Source organism: Hippocampus comes, unplaced genomic scaffold, assembly GCF_001891065.2.
Source record: "Hippocampus comes isolate QL1 unplaced genomic scaffold, H_comes_QL1_v1.1 scaffold139, whole genome shotgun sequence".
Taxonomy (NCBI): domain Eukaryota; kingdom Metazoa; phylum Chordata; class Actinopteri; order Syngnathiformes; family Syngnathidae; genus Hippocampus; species Hippocampus comes.
Window position 1 is genome coordinate 280,342 of NW_017804829.1, and position 18,961 is coordinate 299,302.

The window sequence follows — 18,961 nt, forward strand, 5'->3', positions numbered from 1 at the left end:
CCCGGGACGTCTCCGCCTGCTGTGCTCTCGGCGGACAATGCGCTCAAACAAGCATCAACGTCAGCGCCGTGCACTCATGCTTGCTCTCCGGCTGACCGACCATATGTTCAATTTACTGAGAGATCAACTCAGTCCTGGCACGCAGTCAGAACACTCACACGCTGCCTGTATGCACTTTGTGTTGTCTATCTGGCCAACTTTGTTGTGAGCAGCCTCTGCCATACACGGACGGGCCTGTTATATGATTTCATGCTTCAAACGCTCCGAGCGGCTCGTCATTTATATGCACTAGGGCTGGGTGATCATTCATTATCAATATGTATCACGATAGACGTGAGCGATTTCAATCGAAAATGTTTTGGATGAATTGTTCTTAATAAAGATTAACCATGATATGTTGAAATAAAATGACCCAAATTCAGCCTTTTTCGCTGAAATTGCCCAGCCCAGATATGTGCAGTTGAGCCAAGCTACCTCGATTGCTTGGTGTAGATTGGACATGCACTAAACGCTGGAAGCTATGCGTCATAACCTGGCTCAAAAAATAGGAGGAGTCCAATTTTTCAAAATAATCTCAGTAGTTTAATACAACTCCAGATATCGGTTGTGTCTTGTCTGAGTTATCAGTCGTGTATATGTGAGTGTGTGAGAATGGCATGTTGAAGAGTCTCTTGACTAAGAAAATGAAATAAAAGGCAAATGTGCTCAAGTATCGCGATCCAGTAACAGAGCACCCCATAAGTCACTGGAAGCCAGTCCAGCCGCAGAGTCAACTTCTCCACATTTCCTTGACAGTGCATGACCACGACCAGCACTTCAGAGAGAACAGATGTTACAGATGTCAGTAGCCCCCATGTTAATCCCACCCGGGGCGGTCACATCTGTATGAGTCAGTACGAACAATTTACGTGCTCACACTTTTGGCTTTTCAGCTTAAATCCCGTCCTGCCCGCATGCACAGGTCTGTGAAAATACCAAAACTTAGTCTATCTCGCCCCTACGCAGATTTCGACCACGCCACGGAACAGTCTTGCACTCGGCACAAAAGTAGAGCCCGTTGTGACGACTTGGAAAATGTGTTCAAACCCCAAACCAAGTTGAACTGCTGAAAATAGTGGGCAGCACGTCGCACTGTTGGCTGGAGGAGCGAGCTCTTCGTCTTTGAAAATACTTGTTCTGTCCCATTCCAAGTTCCATTCCCATTTCAAACAACTGCCGGGTAAAGATTCTAACGGGTGCCAACTCCTACTACAGTAGATCGTGTTGATGGATGAGAACAGATTAAAAAAAAGTGTTGGGTTTTTGTTTTTTTTTTTTTTTGGTTGCTGTGTGCACCAACACGGATCAATGATCACAATTGGAGTGTTTAGCTCACCTTTCAATTGGAGCTGATTGCATTTGAGCTAACATGGGCACATCCATCTTAAAACTGTAGTTTCAATAAAAATAGTGATCAGGGTCTGATTTTGGAACCAAATCCTGTCTCCACAGCACAAATAATGTATGTCAGGGCTTCATATTGACATTCTGCATGTGATAAGCTGATTAAGGCGCTAAGCCAGATGGGATCTCAGTGTTTTTTTACTTTATTTGTGTGTGTATGTGTGTGCGCGTGCACGTGTTTGTTTGTGTTTGCATCTCGTGGGAAAGCGAAAGTGGATTGTCCGTGTTAGCTTAGCGCGCTGCTGCAGAGCGTCGCTCGCTTATCTGTGTTCATCTTTCTTGCCATTGTCCTCATGCCCGTCCATCAAAATCATAGCAGAGCTGGCCTCTCAATCGCGCTTTTAAAATATGGTTGTCCGTGTGCGTAATTACAGGCATGCACTGTGAAGAGGCAAAAACCACACGTGTTTTGATTTGTTCTCTCAGTAGCGACGGTTATTTCCCATGCTTGACAGTTATGACACGACAGAGGAGGTCCATAAGAACAATGTCAACTCTGCAAACTCCGCTTCTGTCTTTTTTTTTTTTTTTTTTTTCCAGGCCAACCCAAGTATTTCTGCTGGAACCCGAACATTTTTTTTCCATCCTTCCTCCGGCACAGTTTTGCTGACAAGTCATCGCTGCGGTTGAAACCATCCAGGACGCTGAATAGATTTATGTTTGAGAAGATCATCTGCAGCCTTCCCCCCCCTCCATGAGTTGAACTGCAGCTTGTATTTAAAGCTACTGACATGGGCTGAAATGAGTAGAGTAAAGGGATGTTGACATTATTTTTGTTTTTAAACTGGGGACAGCAGGGTGGATTAGTGGTTTGCACACCTGCCTCACTGTTCTAAAGTTTGCAGTTGAAAGTCTTTTGGCGTGGAGTTTGCTAGCTTTCCCTCTGATACTTCCTCACACAGTCCACTGGCTAATTTAACAATGCCACCCAGATTTGATTGCTTTTGCCACTGTTGTTGATTGTTCAACGACAATATCCAATTTCAGTGGATTTTTAAGACGCAAACCTGTAGTTGAGGGGCGAACAATTGCGACTGTTGGCGAAAGTAGAAAAAATGTGCGTTCAGGTCAGAGTTCGTCGGGGTTTGTTCAAGGTCGCAAATTGTTCACGAAACTTTCAACTCATCAGACTTTCGCCAACAGTTTGAGTGTTTTTTCTTGTCGCAAGGAAATTATTCAAACTTTCTTTGTGGTGAGAAAAGTACAGGCTAGCAAATATTTGGCGAACATTTTTGAACAAACCCAGACGAACTGTGATGGGAACGCAACATTCGCTGCCTTCGAAAACACTCGCCGCTCAGTGGGATAGGGGCGGTAGCACGAAAATGACTGATGACGTCACACACAAGTGGTGCTAGCATACAATAATAACCCTCTATCGCACTGCTAACAGTGGGCTACTTTGGACTGGGCCGCGGATGGCCGCACAGTTGAAAGAAGAAAACATTTACAGTACTTGCAGTTTAATTATTATCTGAGGTTGAAAAATATTTTACTTTGAAAGTGACAGGTTTCTCTCTGTTACATCAATCTACAAAAGACTCTTGACACATGTCAGGATGCTAATGGTCTCGGACGCGTAACGCTAATATGAAACCCCCAAGCTAGCAAAACGAGTTTGTTGTATGTTGAAGCTTTACCATGGTGACCATGTTAACGCATTGTTATGGTGTTGGTGCGACTAGTAAAAGGCACATGAAATCGCAGTGGATTCGCGTTTGCTGTTGTAGCATTTTATTTATCAGCCAACATTGTGGGCCTTTTTTCCAGTGTGTGTGAGACAGTGTTTCAGTTCCACATGTGAGATGATTTTAATTATGTGTGAGAGCCTTTCAGGCGCCTGTGAGTGTGTGTGTAATCCTCAATTTTATCTATATATGTTTGTCCTCTGCCTTGTTTATAAGGTAAATGTGTGAGTGTTTTTGTGGAGGGTTGGAGTACAGCTGGCACTCAGTGATACAACAGCTGTCATTTCAACTGTGGGAAAGTATCTGGAGGAGGCAACCACATCGAGTTGGTTATGACATCATGGAGCATTGTAAGAAAATGATATGATAGTGATTATCTTACAATAATCCCCGCCTATTTTGGGAGTGAAAGAATACATTTGTGGACGCAGTTTGAGTTTTTCATTTGTCATTTATTCTCTACCAGAGCGAGAAAAAAAAAACGAGTTCAACTGCAATAGTGGTGCTTTGTAGTTGACACTCTGGCAGGTCAATATGTCATATGAGACAAGAGTTAACAATTAAAATCGAAGCAAACAACATCTGCAAAACATTGTTTTTGTTACCCTCCTTTCATGGTGAGCCAGGGGCACGAAACAATGGAAATAGAAATGATCTGCCCGGGGGTTAAACTGTCACCACCATAACACATTGATGATCCGTACAAGCAATGTTTACATTGTTATAAACAGTTGCCAGATGGCGGCCCGGTGTTCCAGCGGTTAGCGCGTCAACCTCAGAGTGCAGAGGTTGTGGGTTCAATTCCAGCTCCGGCCTCCCTGTGTGGAGTTTGCATGTTCTCCCCAGGCCTGCGTGGGTTTTCTCCGGGTACTCCAGTTTCCTCCCACATTCCAAAAACATGCATGACGGCTAATTGAACACCGAAGATGGCTGGGAGAGGCTCCAGCACCCTCCACCATCCTTGTAAGGATAAGCGGATGGGAAAATGGATGGATGGATGGAGTTGCCAGGTGTCTGAAATTCCCTAGAGAGTCAAAATAATTGTGACACACCGCGCAGAAGAGTGTTGTTCATAACCCTGCTAAATGTGAATGATTACATTTCAAAAAGTAAGAGATGATACAGTAAAATAGGGCTTGAAAATTGTGAAATACCAAGCTGTCGTTTGTGTTCTCAAACGCTGTGGCCATGTCTACTGCATGTGCTGAAACCACGCCCTGCTGTTAGCTGTCAATCAAATATCGCTACGTTTGGCGTCTCATGACCACGCAGATCTCATGTTTGCAAAAATAGATCTGCGTAAAGCTCCCGTCGGCTGGAATATTATATCGCAGCGCATGGTCACGGAAATTTTGACGGCACAACGAGAAGCTCTAGACACCAGCTAGCTTAAAGGCTAACAGGCTTCTGGATGGTGAAAGTAATGCTAAGTTGCTCACAGTTGCGCCAAATAACTGCTGATGTGAACGAAGGCGCTCCGTTCTGATCGTGCGAGAAGGAGGACTCATGGACTCCAAAGTGTGTTTTGCAGCCATGCCCCCCAAAAGCTCAGTTCTGATCGTGCGAGAAGGAGGACTCATGCTAGACTCCAAAGTGTGTTTTGCAGCCATGCCCCCCAAATTTTTTGGAATGTGTTACCCCAACATTGATAACAAGTGACAACGCATGAGTCCTTGTGCTGTTATATTTCTAGCATATGTCTTTCTACACTTAACCGTGTCACAAAAGGTGATGCAGATGACTTCTCATGACATGGTTCAAATTCATATTTTCCTCACAGAATTTGGAATTTGACAATGCTGTTATATTTCTCGCATATGTCTTTCTTCACTTAACTGTGTCACAAAAGCTGATGCAGATGACTTCTCATGACATGGTTGAAATCATATTTTCCTCACAGAATTTGGAATTTGACAATGTCAGGGGTGTTGGATGTCTAGTTAGCCACAGAAGCATGTCTACATCGGAGACAAATAACACTTTCAAAAACTATAGCCACCTTGTTAGCTCCGTATTTTTTTCAGCTCTGCCTCTTGATTTGTTTTGTGTTTTTCTTGATCTGAAAAAGTGCTCAGAGGTAGCGAAAAGATGATTAAGAACGGGCTACAAATGCACCATATAGCCCACTTCAGGCCACTGATAGAAAAGAAAAAAGCTGCCTGCACAAAGCTGAGGCGGCTCAGTGTTTCAGCTAAGCAGCGCCACGTCACTAATGTGCTGAAGCCGCACGGCACGCTTGTGAGGAACGCACTCTGATGTCGGGGATAAAAGTGACATGCAATCAAATATGCGCTTTTAATATGCAAATGTGCGTGTGCGCATGTGGCTGAGTGACAGAAAGTGTCTCATGGTCTCCTTTAGGAATCTGCTTTGTCTAACAGCAACACTTTAGCTCTCTCTTCGGATCACCGAGATTTGAAGGTGATTCTATTTTAACGCAGAATCTTTTTTTTTTTTTTAATCCTTCAGCAATAATGCAATACGCTTCTGGAGGCACGCACCACAACACGAGTGCAGCCAAATGAGAACTATAGCAGTGTTCATGTGAAATAATGCGGCATTAATGTCTGTCACCACTCATCAAGATTTCAGAGGCACCCTTTGCATGTTTTACAACCTTATTGATGCCACTTGTGACCGAGGGTGTTTCATAACACAAGTGCAGAAAGGCGGAAAAGGCTTTATTTCTCAGCATTCCATATGTGGAATTTGTATGTTTTCCTTTCAATTTGTCGATCTTTGTAATTCAATTCTTTTCACTTAATTCATTGCACGATACCAGGGGCGTCATTAGGCCTATTTTAGTGGGGCTGCAGCCTCACTAGAATGTTCTTGAGGACCCCCCCTAAATGTAATTGGGCACATTGACTTAACTTTTGGATCCTTTTATTTTTCCCCGGGAATTGTTGTCAGCTCCGTTAACAATAACATGCATGAAATCATGACATCAATGACTGAATATTTTTCCCAAACATTTGTCCCTCTTACTGATCGGCTGATCTCCTTGACTTGCCGATGAGACCTCTGGTGGGAGGAGCTTACATGTCAGCAGAGTGACTCCAGCTCATCTGTGTGACCATAGTTCGGACTAGTGCAACAAAAAAAAAAACGGATCTTCCAAAAGGAGGAGCTGCCAAAGGGAGTTAAGAGAGGAAGAACAAATATTCGATGCATCGTTTTGTAGACATGCTTGAACCATATCAGCAATGTTGTCACTGTGAAGCGAAACGCTTGAAGATGTGAACAATGCGGTGGTAAAAGGAGGTGTTTTTTACGTGAAGTGCGGCGTGCCTGTTAGTATTTATGTCTTGTTGAGCTTCTGTAACCGTCTTGTCATGCCGCGCCGCTTGCTTCATCTTCAAAAGGAAACGAGTCTCAGTGGCTCAGAGGCAAGGCTGTAAACTAGGTCGCCGCCATGAGACAAGCACATTTGCAAGACAAGACAGAAAGTTTGTGTGTGTGGGGGAGTGGGGAGGGGGCGGGGCAACGTTGTGCATTATTAAGGTGTCATGCCTTGAGTCTGAAATCCTGCTATGATTTATTTGTATCTAAGACAGGTTCCACACATACTGATTTGTATTGTCCTAAAGGTGAATCATGTTAAAAAAAAATCTTGACAATAATATGTAATGTATACGTCATCGGAATGTGTAGCAATCGTCATTTCACGCCTGTTTTATGGGTTTGGTCACGCGACTTTCGCAATCTGAGCCTTTAGGGACTGTGACGCCATTTTCAGTCGTCAGCAAGTAGCAAAATGGCCGCTCGTAAGACGGGTGGATTAATACCGTGTTTAGCGTCATTGGGGTGCATTAAAACTTTTTTTGTAAAGAACATTTTTGACTTGATTTCAATCATGTGCTGTCTTGATTGAGTTCCAGCTGCAGCTGGAGTGAAGGGCATTTCCCTGCAGCAGGTGCACCTGCGCCTCGTTACCCCATCAAGCTTGGCTGTGTATTTAAGGACTCCTGACTTCTGCCACTCCTTGTCAGATTATTGACCTTGCTTGTTGTTGTGCTTCAAGTGTGATTTTTCCGAGACCTCTCGATACAATTCCTAGTCGCTCCCGTTTGTTCATAGTTTTCTTGAGCAGGTTATTTAACTCAGGTTAGCAAAAAAAAAAAAAAAAGTGAAAAGGAAAGTACTGAACATCTCCAAACAAACCCAAATGCGAGTGTCCTACAAGGACGGCTGCGTTACTGGGCTTGAAAAACACATCGGCTACGTCACCGTTCTTACAGAATTGCCAAGTAAGTTTGTCACGGCTGAAATATTTTTAGTTGATTGTACATAGCAAAAAAAATAAACCATGAAACAGTAACATTTCATATTGGGTACCAAAGTAGCAGTTTTGGCTAACGTTGGCTGGTATATACAGTGTATGCTGTGCAGGTGTTCATAGTTTTGATTATGGGACGCAAGCATACATTCGAGTAGGTTGAAAACTCCCAACTTCTCTTTTAATACACCATATAACACAAGATAATCTTTCGGAGGTATCCCAAAATTGGATCTTTTCGGTCCCCTATTGGAAAGGAGGGAAAATGCTCCACTATTGCAGAATTATCAGAACGCCAGTTAAGGTGACAAATGTAGAGTGTGTGAGTTGTATTATCCTACGTGACATATACACATGCAAAGAAAGCCAAAGAAAACACAAAAAGCCCTTTGAGTGAGACGAGAATGATCGCCTCATTCCAAGTGTCTGTCTCGGTTTACATTGCTCTGGTTTTGCTTGACGTTTGTACCGTATGGAAATATGTTGGTCTGACTTGACTAAATTGATGTACTTTGGTAACTCCATGAGGGAGCTTAAGATCACATGACAGATATTGCCGACGACTAGCCTGACTTGCAAATTTCTGTTACGATGTCTAAAGCGAGGCGCACATAACCGAGTTATAGAATGTGAGACAAGACGTGAGTAAAACACTGGCAAGTTTGTGCTTATTTCTCTCCAAGTGTGTTTCATGTCGCAATCATGGATTTGAAGACTACATCACACTTGGGTGCTTTTTTTTTTTTTTTAAATGGCCTGAGCTTGAAAAGTCAATTGATGAGTTCTTCAGTTTAACAGAATAACCCCCCCCCACCTCCCCAAATAAAAAATCTGCAAAAAGACAGCAAATGTCCATCTGCAAACGGGTGGGGGTTCATTGCATTTAAAAAGCAAATGAGGCAGCTCTATATGTAAAAAAGGGCAACTGGTGATCAAGCTCTCCTCCCCCATCCTATCCATTAAAGGTGTTAGACCCCTTTTGGCAAGCTGAGGTTTATTGAGTATGGTTACTTAACATTTTAAATCAAGTGTGTGTGAAAGAAGCAGCACTTTACATGTAGTTCATGTGTGTGTTTGACCTGGAGTGGCTCAAATGGACCCTGCTGACTGTGTGTGTGTGTGTGTGTGTGTGTGCGCACGCGCGCGCGCGCAGTAAATCTTTGTTGTTCTAGTTGCACTATTTTTTTGCCAGCCTGCATGTCCAACTTATGAAATATGTAAACATGCTTCTCTAAGTACATTTGCCGTGGAGCCTGCCCTCCTTTTTTTTTTTTTTTTTTTTTTTGGCATGTTGTCTATGGTGGTGGTTGTGGAGTCGTCGGAAAATAAATTACAAATAAATTATACAGAGGGCTTGGCTTTTAAAGGCAGCTGAACTGTACATTTGGCATTGACATTCTTGAACCGCCTTCACTCCCGTAACTCCGAAGTAGTGAGGTCCCCTGCCGTACGCAATCGACACAAATCAAGCCATCTCATTCTACATCTGAATACGAGCGAGAATCGAGTACATCATGAACTGGCCACCAACCAATCGCATGGCACATCTACAAACATATTGTTGCATTATGGCTGGAAGAGCATTTACACAGGATTTTGTGCATCATGTTTTGATTGTTCCTTATATTTCTGTCAGAAGCAGGCTTGGACACTGGACACAGTTGCAGGGTTCAAAGTTAAAAAAAAAAAGAAGATATTTGGGGACCGGCGACTGACAACTCAAAATGGCAAGGCTGTGGAAACAAGGCAAGGACCGGTCAGATCTGTGGCGAGAGGCTGGAGTGCACGCACAAAACGAAACACACATTTAAACACAAGGTAAGGGGCAGCTGGGTATTTAACGAATGAGTTTACGATTGATTTCAAACTAATCCAGTGTTTCTTTTGTTAAGGATGTTTAACACTTACAGTCAATATCAATCAAAATATTTCATTTTACAACATGACAAAAACCAACCAACAGGGCCGAGAAGTCCTTGTTTATCGTACCGTACGCAGTCATCGTTTCATGAAAAGATGATCTCTTATGGCACACCGGTGTGCTACAGAACCCTGGTCTTTTCACGTGATGGGGAATCGTTGGCTTTAAAAGTTACACTGCCACTCGTGGCCTGGCATGCATACTGCAGTACAAACTATCGTCTGTCAGTCAAATGTCTGGAGAAGGTGCTGAGTGTGTGTATTTCCATGCATCAACTGGATTCTGCAGCTCCAAATTGATGTTCACTTGGTTTGGAATTTCTGCTCAGTTTTGGCTCGGCGGCGACGCGAATGCTTGTGGTGTTGATAACAGAACAAAATGCTCCCCGGTTAATGCTCCGACCGCTGTTAACTCAAAGGCTTTGAACGAGGAGCGATGCGAGTGGAAAAAGACACATTCTAGTGGTCGATCATGCAGGAAACCTCAAACTGCACTGTTTAATAAAATAAGATCGTATTACAGACACACATGCACTGTCTGGGAATGGAAGCCAGATCACAAGAACGGCACTCTCATATGACACCAGTGCACCAGCAAGGCTACTTGTGGACAGGATTGGTTTCACGATGTGTTTGGGTTGGTAAGGGATCATCAGTTGTTTTCAAAAGGCGTCAATGGCTGACAATTGCCGTGACACGGCAAAGGAAAAAGAAAAGATGATTTGACTGAATCATTTCATGAAAGCCGAGGATGGCAAACTAAACTATTGGATATAAAGAGAGGCAGATTATGCTTTTTGTTTTCAAGTTTAAAGCTGCTTGTTGGCGCTCAGCTCTTTGTTGATCATGTGATCAATCCTCTTATTCAGCTCAATCTGCGCTATCGAATCTTTCTATAAATATACAAAGTTTCTTTCAAGCGTTAGCATCTGGACAACATCTTTGCACAGATGTTCAGGCCGTCTGCATTTTAAGGGTACGGTTATATGGCTGATACAGTCGAACCTCTTTTCAACGTACTCCGCTTATGTTTCCTACCTTAAGACGTTCACGTTACAAAGTCCCAAGCTCACGTAATTCATTTTCCATTTGCTGATTTTGCTTACAACGAAAACCTTTCACAAAGTAAACTTCATTATGAATACCTGATTTTTTTTTTTCATTGCGAAAAGGCCCTCCTACACCGAACCGTGGGAAGCTAACTGCTGCCGCGACGTTGCTAATGAACCAAAATGTACAGCGCGGGATTCCCCTCCGTTGGTTAACAACGCTACTGTCCAACTCGTACGTTGCTCGAGGTCTGGAGGAAAATGGCTGATCGATCAAAGCACCACTAAAATATATCTGATAATCCCTTTTCGAATACCTTACCGGGACAAATAAAATTGAAAGAAATAAAAATACAAAATACTTGAAGCGGCTTTTTTTTTTTTTTTTTAATTGAATGAATTCAGACCTAAGGACGGCCCGGTGGTCCAGGGGTCAGCCCGTCGACCTCACAGTGCAGAGGTACCAGGTTCAATTCCAACTCTGGCCTCCCTGTGTGAAGTTTGCATGTTCTCCCTGTGCCTGCGTGGGTTTTCTCCGGGTACTCTGGTTTCCTCCCACGTTCCAAAAACATGCATGGTAGGCTGATTGAACACTCTAAATTGTCCCTAGGTGTGGATGTGAGCGTGGATGGTTGTTCGTCTCTGTGTGCCCTGCGATTGGCTGGCAACCGATTCAGGGTGTCCCCTGCCTACTGCCCGAAGACGGCTGGGATCGGCTCCAGCACGCCCTGTGACCCTTGTGAGGATAAAGCGGTTCAGAAAATGGATGGATGGATGGATGAATTCAGACTTAATGAAATGACTAATGGCTTCTTTGCGTGCGCCTTCCTGCATGTTTTATGCAATGAAAACTCTTCACTGTGGGTTGAACTGATGCAACTTGCTCATGTGGAGCTAAATGTACTCAGCAAATTGGGCCTGGCACATGTACACCAAAGTGGTACAATTCCTTCTTGTAGGAAAACACACACACACACACACACACACACACACACACACACACACAAACTAGATGCAATGTCCGGTGTACTTTCTGTTCGTGTCAGTTTCTTTCTTCATCATTTGCTGGTTTTATTTCTCGCTGTCAAAGGTAGTCTTCTCATGTGATCCTCCACAGACGCCCTGTTGTCTGCTTTCTGCCGTCAGCAAAAACAATGTCACAAATGTTGCAATCGGTGTGCACTTGGCGATCCATAACTCCCACAGATAAGACGTTAGATACGTCGGATGCCTCACGCGTGCAGACAGTGATGAGAAGATGAAAACACATTTCAGAGTCCCTGATGTACTGTACACATCTACATGGCGCACCACCGTGTAGTGACAACCGTGTGCTATTTGTGCTTATGGTGAAATTGCCTAATGGCTTCTCTGCTTGTGCCTGCCTGCATATTTTATGTCATAAAAAAAAAAAAAAAGCTGCTCATTGTGGTTGGAATGCTGCTACTTGCTGATGTCGAGCCAAATGCACTTAGAAAACTGTCCAATTACAGCTGCTAATCCAAGCACAGGAAGAAGCATACGGGTGGGCATACACATACACAGATACACAAATGAGATAACTGTATCGGACACCTCTTGGGGCCTTCACTGAAAAATGTATGTTATGATCTTTTGCTCTTTGCTGTCTTCACTGAATATTTCATCAACAGTCTGACTCTTTGTACATTAGCGCCGTGATGTCGCCATGGCTATGTGGGACAGGAAGCCGGCCTCCTCTACTTCCGCTCTGATAACGCCAATCTCTAGGAGAGTGGCAGGAAACCACGCAGAGGATGAGATTAAGACGAGGTGTGGTTGCATGATGACTGCCAGGTGATAGAATGCACATCCCTCCCCCCTCAAAGAAAAAGAATTGGTCGAAAATGGGAGAAGAGGATGTTGGAAGTGTTTACAGAAGTTGGACCATCCGAAAGCCCTGTAGTGAGAAGACAGTGAGACCTAGACAGCAACAACGAGGGAAGATAGCATTGGACCCAAGGATATGTTTTGTCTTTGAGAGGAGCCAGAAAGTGTGTGTGTGTGTGTGCGTGCGTGTGTGTGTCAGAAATTAGAATATGCGAGGGCAATCCTGCTCATCCCCCTCAGAATACAGAGGTCACAATTTACAATAGTGGGATGCAACCGTCAGAATGTGTGACCTCAGTCTATTTTCAACGTGTTCGATCTTAACCTCCCCCCCCCCCCCCCAAAAAAAAAATCCTGCCCTTCTGACTTCCCCTCACCTTCATCTGGACTCAAAAATTCTCAAATGCCAAAAAGTGATTAAAAGACAGGACTCCGATAGAATTATTATCCTTCTGTATGTGTCTGGAAGTGCTTTTCTTTCTTGTTGGATCCACAAATCTGGGATTTGTTTCACCCTTTGTGGTCTTTTGTGGACCAAAACCTGGAACTTGCATGCATAAGCAACGCATCCATCCATCCATCCATCCATTTTCCATAGCTGCCACAATCCTAATAAAGACATCATTAGGATTGTGGCTGAGCTGGAAACCTGTGCCAAGAGGACCCCAACACCCGGAACAAGTTGCTGGTCAATCGCAGGCCGAACAGCAATTCGAACTCACATGCACACACACAATGTAGAGCAGGGGTGTCATTTTTGTCATGGGTCACTTACTAGTTACGACTTTCCCCCATGCCGTCATTCTGATGGAGAAACCAATTGAATGTTGAGTCGACTCACCGTTTACGTAAATATACACAACAAATTGATTGATGATTACTTTTGAAGTCAAGGGAAGTAGTTTGTTTTCACACTGGGAAATAATTTAAGGGAGGTGGGGGGGGGGGAATCAGTTGAGTTAGATTTTGGTGATGGTTAAAACTAATATCGTCATGCTGATTCCAACATTGCAATTAGTTTTTTTTTTTTTTCCAGCATGTCAGGTTTTCTTTTCCGCAGCTTACCAGAGGTCACAAAATTCCATTGATAAGTTGTCATAAGACTCTCCAATTGATTACTATTGGACTCATCTACAGCCATGTGGCTGCTTGTGAAATTGTCATAATTGAGACACGGCGGTGAGAGGTGTGTGCTGCTCCCAATAGGTCAGTCCTATCAATATCTGCAAACAGAAAGCCAACATAGTTGGAATGAAGAGGATTAGTGCTGGCTTTTCTTTTAAACTTGTCACCATAAGCCTACTGTTGTAAATTTGGTTTCATTTTATGCAGTCCTCCCCCACAAAAGCTTATAACTATTCCATCTTAGCATTTAATTTACATACCGTAAAAACACCTTTCTTTCTTTCTTTTTTTTTTTTTTTTTAAGAAAACAGGGCTACTGTTGCTTAAAAAGCTGACACGATGGAAAAAAAAGTTGAGATCAGTTTTGGATGACCCAAAATATAGTTCAAAACAGCTGCCAGCTGGTGTGGGATGAGTCTTTTTGGAAGACAGGACAGACAAGAAGCGTTATGCACCTGTGTGTGTGTGTGTGTGTTTGTGTGTGTGTGGGGGGGGGGGCGTGATTGATTGGAAGGCTTCCAAGGAGAAAGAAAGCAGCCAAATCAGCCTACAAAAATCCTTTTCATGTGTGACCGGAGCTGTACTTCTTTCTGTCTGCCGCTTATCTCCCCACTCGAGACGCTGGTATCGTTGTCTCGACAATTCTGACCATGTAACCGACACCCGGCAGTACGTCACCAATGGCTGACATGCGACATGTATGTACCTACCAAGACCTTTAACCGCAGCTCTACTTACCATTCTGTAAACATCATCAGGTTCATGTTTCTAAAGTTGCGACTAGTTGAGTTCTGAGAAGGATGCCGTTTTTGGCCACTCAACTGCAGATGGGTTGGGGGTCTTCATTCGGGGTGGTCTTCTTATGGGGGGGGAGGATTGGCCTTTATTTGTGCGAACTCATTTTTAAAAAAAATACTTTAAAATTCAGACTTATAGGCCATAAGTTTTGTTCTCACAGCTTTTAACCTTGACTTCATACCCTGTTCTGTAGAAACACTCCTCATCATGTCAGTAATACAGTTTTAGTTTTGTTTTACATATTTGGTTGCCGCAGAAGATTTTCACTTCTGTGTGCTGTTTCCGCTTTTCTCCAGACTTTGTTTTCTCTAGAATTTGTGTGTATTCTGCTCTCCATGAACGCAAAAAAAGCTAATAGTTTGCCAAATTAGAAGCAGTGTTTTGTTTTTCCATTTATTTGTTAGATATATAAATTCCAAGTACTTTCAACACAGCATCATTACCGTTAACTTTAGCCTAATATAACACATATAGAATAATGCTCCCAAATGCCATACAGGCTAACAAATAATGAATTATCATTGCTGTTGCAGTTAGTTTTGTTTTTTTTACTTGTGCAATATGATGGCAGTGAACTCAACTCAACACACTTTATTTAAAGTAGCAGTTAGCAGAAATTCGGCAAATAGTGAACAAGACATGAAAAAAGTGGCTTCAAGCAATTTACTGTCAAACTAAACATACAACAAAAAGAATTACACTTTGAACATTTAAAACGACCTTAACAGTTAATTCCACTACCTTAATGCTAATTAGCATACATGTTCAATTTAGGCAAAAAGACAAACTTTGTATTATTAAATGTGCTTTTTTTTCCTTCCACAAATTCACATTAAATCATTGTCTGTTGGCTTTTAGGGAAAGGCTGGAACGGATTAGTGCATTTCCATTTATTTCAATGGGAAAAGATGATTTGAGTGCAGGGACTCACGGAACAAAGTAAACAAATTTCTCCTGGCACAACAGTATTTCAAATTATCCAACAACGTTACAATGTACATGGCAATAAAATCCAAATGGAACATTCAACAGTGCCTACAGTCATATATTCTCTCTGTTCTGTGGAAACAATTAGAACTGCTGGAGTTTTAACTTTAGCTGCAGTTTATGGGTGATGACAATGCTACAGTAATACTTTTCTGCACAACTTAGTGAACTGCTCTCAGCTTCGTCAATTTGGAGCTTTTTCTCACAGGATCAATCTCACTTCCTCATTGCTGCGACAATGCAATGCATCTTGAGCGTGGAAGACAAGTAACAATGGTTATGATATAGATTTTAAGGATTTAAACAGTGCGTAGATTAAATTAAAAAAGGCATCAAATGGAAAAGAGAATTATTCATATTTAGGCTGTTTGGTTGGAATGTTAAAAGGAAAACCGAGGCTCAGACTTTGATGCTACATATGAGACATCTCCCCCACCCAGAGCAAGCTTTGATGCATTCAAAGGCTCACATTGGGCTAAAGGCAGAAATAATGAATTTATTTGTCATAGCATGGGTGGCCCCCGCCCCCCATCTGCAGACATACAGTAAATAAAGGCTGCCAAATGTCAACTCAGATGTGGGGCAGTTTCCTCATGGGCAGATGAGGTCCTGCATCCAGCTGAGTGTGTGGTTACCACGGCGACCCTTGTCTGACTCCATCACCACCAATAATAAAGAAGAGGCTGGAATGCTACAGGGGGGTTGGGGGACCGCGAGGCATTTAGCGGAATGTCATGTGGTATTACCCAAAACACTGAGTGCACTTGTGTTGTTTAGTGAGCATACCATGTCACAGTGGCGTCATTTAAAAGTTTTTTTTTTTGTTTTTTTTAAAAAGCATTGAATGAGGTCTGCAGTCTTGTGTTGCCATAAAAAAAAACACACACACACACACAGAGGCATGATTGTTTAACACCCGTTTATGGGCTCTTTTATCAGTGCTTGATTTTGGCTTCAGTGGCGATTAACAGCAGCACGCAGCGCCCGGGGACCTTTTTGCACTGATGACTGCACAAGCTCACTGACTCATTGACGCGGTCCACCGCGAAGGCTTGTTTTAATGGACACATGTGGCCCGCATGCCACTCATTGTGTATGCTCATGAAATGCCTGAAAGCGCATTTCGCCGGCCAACTAATATTACACTCCCTTTTTACACGTCGATGCAAATGATAAGTAGCCTTTTCACTTGCAACAACCCGATGCTTCAAAGGATGCTTTTGTTCCTTTGATTCCTTCTTCTCCCGTCTCCATGTGACGAGAGATATTTTTAGAAATTTGTCTCATCTGCGTTCTTGCGGTTCGAGACTCTCTGCAATCTGCATAGTGAAAGTAATGAATGGTAAACAGGCCAATCCATAAACATCAAATTTCCATTGTTCACATTTCCATATTTGTTCACCGAAAGATAATGTGGATGCAAAAAGGGAAAACAGGAGATTCATAGTACAATACTTGGTATTTTGATTTGAACCCTCATTTACCCCAAACAATGCCCTAATTCCGAACCCCACATTAGCCCCAACACAAAACAATTTCTAACCGTGACCCCAAAACCAAGATTTACCTTCTGTTAACACTCTTGTATTATCCTTTTTTTTTTTTTTTTTTAATGCTCATGTTGGATCTACTGTTGTGTTGAGCCAACAAATTTGCATTTGTGCAGGACAGGTTCAATTAAATGTACTGACTGAAGGCAGTGTTGTAATTGGAATTATTCCCATTACAGTGTTTCTTTTCTTTTTTTTTTAATGCATACTCAGAGGAAAATTAGTTTCAAAGCGCTGTGTCAAAAATTTATTTTTATTTTATTTTGTTCACTAACTCTAATCCTATCCAACCCTGACATATCCAAACATAACCCCCTAAACCAGGCATGTCAAACTCATTTTTGTCTCCAGACACAATGTTTGCAATATCTTCACTCAGTAAGACAGTTTTAAATTTTTGTACACATTTTAGCAAGGATGATCAAAGTTGTCACACTTGATTTGCTTTGGCGAGCCACGTAAAATGATGTGGCGGACCGAATCTGGTCCCTGGGCCTTGAGTTTGACACAGGTACCCTAAGCCTAGTTCAAAATCTAACCATTATCATAACCACATCCAAACCATGCACCAAAATTCATTTAAATCTCTTTCACACACTTTATCATGCTTTTGTTATGTGCATGGCTCAATATCAGTTCTTTGTTTTGAACAAAGTACAATTGTGTGGAACTGGTGGAATTAGAAAGTAACGTCCCTGATTTGTGAAAGCTTGCTCCGATATAATTGAAAGGAGTTAACATGCCTTCGGTTTCCCACTGTCAGCATTTAAATGAGAGAGAGAGAGAGAGAGAGAGAGAGAGAGAGAGAGAGAGAGAGAGAGAGAGAGAGAGAGAGAGAGAGAGAGAGAGAGAGAGAGAGAGAGCGAGAACGAGATATAGCGTGAGAGAGAGAGAAAGGGAGAGAGAGAGAGAGAGAGAGAGAGACTTGTTGCCATTTTGACACCCCTCACCTACAATGAGGTAGTGGTTGGAGCTCGACTCCTTGTGACCTTGGATGGCAAAACTAGAAAATACACAAAATAGACTGGACAGGAAAGAGGAAAAGGGCGCATGAGCAGACACAAGGTGTGAAAAAAAAGAGTAAAATGGGATGGATTGATGGCTGGATGGATAGGGTGTTGGGTCAAAATCCTGATGGCAGTCAATGTCCCATCGGGAATGGAGATGTCCAGATTTATGGCACCCTGCAAGTGGGGAGCTAAGAAACAGATTGGATCCTTTTCACTCTCCCTCCTCATTGTTTTCTAGTGTCTGCACTCAGTATCACATAAAGCACTTTGACGCTCTACGTTGACTTTTACACGTTATCGCTAACATTCGCTACACTATTTAAGACATTGTGGCATACAGTGAACGGAGCTACCCGGCACATCATTCACTGTCACTGTCTCTGAGGGGGCAATGCCCTACCAGATGGTGTTGTTTTTCTTTCTTTCCAGTATGCATTGTATACAGGGAGGCCTCAGTTTACGTCTGTTCGTGATAAATTGAGTTAAATAATCTCTAGGTGACCTGAATAACCTTCAAGATGATTTAATATTCCAAGTAACAACAACCATGCAGCGAAAGCATTGTAATTCTTCCAAGTAACAACAACCATGCAGCGAAAGCATTGTACACAGTGCCCGTTCAAAGAATACTTCTCTTAGCTTGTCTTTCATACATTTGTCAGTCACGCCCCGTTCTTTTCACGAAACGTGCATTGTGCTGTACCTGACTGCCACTGTCTTCTCTTTTGCCTTACTTTTTCATCCACTGAATGAATCAAACAGGAACTATCGTCACGACGACAAACATACTAATGGTGTATTTAGTCATAAATCAAAAATGACAGCAACTCAGCAAATGTGAAACAGTACATAAAAATGTACAGAAATCATTTATGATTTCAAACTTTAAAAAAAAAAAATAATAAATCACGATGTATTCCATTCCCATTAGCCCAAATTTGTACTGACTGTAAGTTGGAAAGCGCCGTCGTCTTCTCACAAACCTATGCCAACGGTATTGAAGTAAGACGCATAAAATTAATGACAGTAAATATTAGCATATGATCGATTCAAGGCAATAAATGCAAAACAATCGAAGGAAAAGCAATCGCGAAGCGTGCTTTGTGACACTTCACAAATGTGTTCGTTATCGCAGGTTTGTATCCTTGAAATGTATTTGTATCAAAACACTTTTCGGCCCAATTTAGTAAACAGCCCATTGAAAAGCAGTACGTGCTGTGGGAGGTGAGCGCGATTTATTGCTGTTGCTGCATGATGTGCGTAC

General features: G+C 42.6%; 1 long non-coding RNA gene across 1 annotated transcript; it reads left to right on the forward strand.

Annotated features, from left to right (window-relative positions):
* The first annotated feature begins 7,018 nt into the window (after positions 1 to 7,018).
* On the forward strand, positions 7,019 to 9,099 carry LOC109513779 (uncharacterized). The gene is made up of 2 exons (XR_002167859.1): positions 7,019 to 7,381; positions 9,047 to 9,099. It is a non-coding gene; the product is annotated as an uncharacterized LOC109513779 (long non-coding RNA).
* Positions 9,100 to 18,961: the final 9,862 nt, after the last annotated feature.